We start from the raw sequence: 4,344 nt of genomic DNA on the forward strand, positions 1-4,344 counted from the left end.
TCATGGAGAGAGATGTGTAGGGGAGGCACTTGGCGATATGGCCTTGCCTATGTATATGTTTATTCTCTGTTTAGAGTAAAAGGAGAAAGATGACGGTACTGCCTTCTGCTGGTTTATTCTGTCTGTGCTTCTGTCCACAGAGACACTCAGGGCCGTGCGGTGTATGGTTATGCATTATGTTTGGATATTTCTGTTTTGTGTGAGTCCTGCACACACACGAGTCTCTGCACTCGCCTATCAAGTCTTGTCCCGCGTCGGGTCTCACGGGAGCAGGTCTCTAATCCACTGGCACTTGACTCGACAGCGCGTGTGCTACATCTTTTACAATCTAGATAAAAAGCATAAAACACTGCATTCTGTCAGCAATGTAACCCGGCAGTAACGTATAGAGACCTCGGCTTTTAACTATACTCTATAATTACTATTTTGAAAATTATAACGTATTAAATTACTCCGTTACTAAAAAAGTAATCAAATGACAGTACCGCGTTACTAAGTAATGTGTTACTGCCCAACACTGTTAATGTGTATTCTTTTTTTAGCACCTGATTACAATTTCTACAAAATCAGATTATGATTTATATCGTTCGCACAAAATACAGCTACCTGGTTAGCCTGCTGTCTTATACACCAAAGTTGCACATACCCTGTTTATTCAGATCAATCTGTAATGTTATCAAATAAGTGTTAAATGTCCAGATATTTCATTTAATAACAACAATTATGTAATGTGTTCTGTTGTTGTTGTTAGTAGTAGTAGTATCAGGTTCGCAGTAACTTTTGATCAGGCATTAAAAACAGCTATCAGCACCAAAGGGAGATTTCGAACACACACACAGCGAAGAGATTTCAGCATGGAGGATGAAAACCACACTCTGTGAGTAAAGTTGTTTTTTTATCTGATGGCATTTTCTTATGATTATAGCTGGTCACAATGGTAACTTTAGAACCCACTGACTACAAATCGTATTTAAAATTATGCAATAGTTTAGCATCGAAATCGTTGTTTTACTGATTGTTTATCGCCCATTCATCCTGTGATTACTAAAGTGTTCTTACAAACACCAGTTATAATATAAGAAAGCTGGCATGGACTAACAACATTGTAACACTACACACTTAATTAACTAAAATAACCTTTATTCGTAAGAAAATGCCATCAGATAAAAAAACGTCTTTACTCACTCGTTGAGTGTGGTTTTCATCCTCCATGCTGAATCTCTTCGCTTGTGTGTGTTCGAAATCTCCCTTCGGTGGTGATAGCTGTTTTTAATGCCTGATCAAAAGTTACTGCGAACCTGATACTACTACTACTAACAACAACAACAGAACACATTACATAATTATTGTTATTAAATGAAATATCTGGACATTGAACACTTATTTGATAACATTACAGATTGAATAAACAGGATCTGAATAAACAGGGTATGTGCAACTTTGGTGTATAAGACAGCAGGCGAACCAGGTAGCTGTATTTTGTGCGAACGATATAAATCATAATGTGATTTTGTAGAAATTGTAATCAGGTGCTAAAAAAAAAAAAGAGTACCCACTAAAATGTCTTTACATCAAGGATCCGATCATGGAACACTGCACAGTACAAGCGCAGTGTTGAGCTTCTTGAGTCTGTTCAGTAAAGAGCGTTTTGATTGGTGGATTAAAAGCTCACCGCGATTGGCTGAACGGAACATCCTCCAAAAAAAGATATTTATGAATCTTAACCTGCCAGGAAGGTCTCAAAAATACCGCACACAAATTCAAAGCAGTCCACACATGTGACGATTTGCAAATGCAGATTCAACGATCCATAAATACATGTAACATCATTCATAAATGTGTGATGGAAATTAATTCAAGAACTTGATATATACATATTTGTGTAAACATTTTAAATTTATTTAGGTAAGATGCATTTGTGTGAGCATTTGGGGAAATATTTATGCTTTTACTTGCGTATTTATGAATTGTGTTTTGAATTTAAGAATCGGATTTTGTAAATGTAAATTGTGCTGTCCATTTATGAATTTTGTTTTGCAAATGTGTTATTTTTGAGGCTGATCTGTCTCCATAGGAGCATAATATTATATAATATTTCCATCTCACGCTTGAGGTATTCGGCCAATCACAATGCACTGGACAGCTGTCCAATCACAGCACACCTCACTTTTTCAGACCGATGAGTTTTGAAAAAATCTACGCGTTATATAAAAAAAGGTGGGGCATAGAGGAGAAACAATAATGTACAGTATGTGGAAAATAATGTGTTTTTTTACTTTAAACCGCATAAACACATTTCATTACAACAAATACACAAAATAATGTTCTTTTTAGCAGCATCATATGACCCCTTTAAATGTAAAAGGTTAAAAAAGTGAAATAAAAAATGGAGTTTAAGTTTACTGATATGAAAAATGCACAAAAATACTATTTTCAAATGTCATATGAAATATATTTTCTAAAACACGTTTTACACTTAAAAAAATCTAAATAAGGTGTGTTCCAAATGTGAGGTTGATATCTGAAAAAAAAAAAAGCTTTTAGTAAGATTTTGTTTAGGTGCAGTACCATGCATTGACATTAAGAAAGTCACACTGATTCTAAAATCCATCACAAAACACATTTAAAGACAACACATTTATCATAAACCATAACATGGCTTTCTTCTATACAGAGCTACCATATTAATAAAAAGTGACAGTAGACTGGCTTTATAAACCCAATGTATTTTAGTGGTTTCAGTCATGCGCTGGGTTTTTGCAAAGAAAGCAATTTCCTCTGTGCCTTCAGTGTTAGATCAGCCCAACATACTTGAGCAAAAAAAAAAAAAAAAAACCACAACCACTGAATTGTGATTGTTCAACAGATCTGCTCAGAGCATCTTGACTTCCTGTCTATCATGGAAATGTCTAAACAGCATGTGTGGTGATTGACTCAGTGACCACAGTTGCTGTTGCCAGGTTACTTTTAAAATGTATTTCACTACAGATTACAAAATACACGCTTTAAAAAGTAATCAGTAATGTATTTCGTTAGATTACTCAGGTTTAGTAACTTAATCTAAATACTTTAGAATACTTTGAAATACTTAAGCTATACACAAAGGAACATATTAATGTCTTGTTTTTATGTTTTCTCTAAATAAAAGTGACATCTACCAGTCATAAGATTTGCTTTTTCCTTGCATTTTATTGTTAACAACAGGTTTTCCACAGCATTTCTATGAACAACAAAAAAATGTTGTGTCATTTAAATCTACCAATCAATATAAATTCAATTTGAATACAATGAATGGGATTCTGTGCTGTTTCATGCTGCATTCGAAAGCTTCAAAACGAATCCAAACGCACTAAACATATCATAAAAGTAGCCAAAACAACTGGCAGTTCTCCAAGTTATACAATAGATTTGTTTAATGAATGGACCAAACTTTATAGGGGTCATTTGATGCGATTTCAATTTTTCCTTTCTCTTTGAAGTGTTACAAGCTCTTGGTGCATAAAGAAGATCTGTAAAGTTGCAAAGACTGAAGTCTCAAATCCAAACAGATATTCTTTATAAAAGTTAAGAGTTAATCATGCCTACCTAAAACGGCTCGTTCGAACACGCCCCCACATGTCTACGTCACGATGTGGGAAGATTTGCATAATGCCGCCCAAATGTTCACGCAAAGAAAGAAGGCATAACTTTTATTCTCGCTGTAGTATTGTTGTTGCCGCCGCCATGTCGTGAAGGTGCTGTGTGCTTCGTTGTGAAAGCGAAACTACTTTATTTGGTCTTCCAAAAAAGGACGATATCTGCTTCGTCATGCCTAGAGATGATCCGTGCTGGTCGCTGAGGAAATACATCAACTTTGCGCTGTGGATCGCCGAATCGGCTTTCACCGTGGACGAAGCGGAGTCCAGCCCGGGGTCGTCACATGTGGTTGCCGCAAGCCCGCCGGACGCTCCTTCGTCGAATCCGCCGGCCGTTCCTCACTAAAGCCACTTTGTAAAAATTGACGCGTTTCAGAAAGGCGGGGCATAGAGGAGAAACAATAATGTACATTATGTGGAAAATAATGTGTTTTTTTAACCTTAAACCGCATAAACACATTTCATTAGAAATTACAAAATAATGTTCTTTTTAGCAACATCATATGACCCCTTTAAGTGATTACTTCACTGATAATCCTCTTTATGGAGAAGCGATCGGCACAAAATAATTGCTGTCAAAATTGACAGGGCTCGTTTTCCAAAGCAACTATGGTCGCAAGTAACTTTAATGTTGATCGTTATAGTTCAGTGTAATTTACCAAACACAGTTCGCTAACGATGCTTTTGGGAAACACACCCCAGATCTATC

The sequence above is a fragment of the Sinocyclocheilus grahami genome, unplaced genomic scaffold (genome assembly GCF_001515645.1).
Source record: "Sinocyclocheilus grahami isolate Dianchi unplaced genomic scaffold, SAMN03320097.WGS_v1.1 scaffold383.1, whole genome shotgun sequence".
Classification (NCBI taxonomy): Eukaryota; Metazoa; Chordata; class Actinopteri; order Cypriniformes; family Cyprinidae; genus Sinocyclocheilus; species Sinocyclocheilus grahami.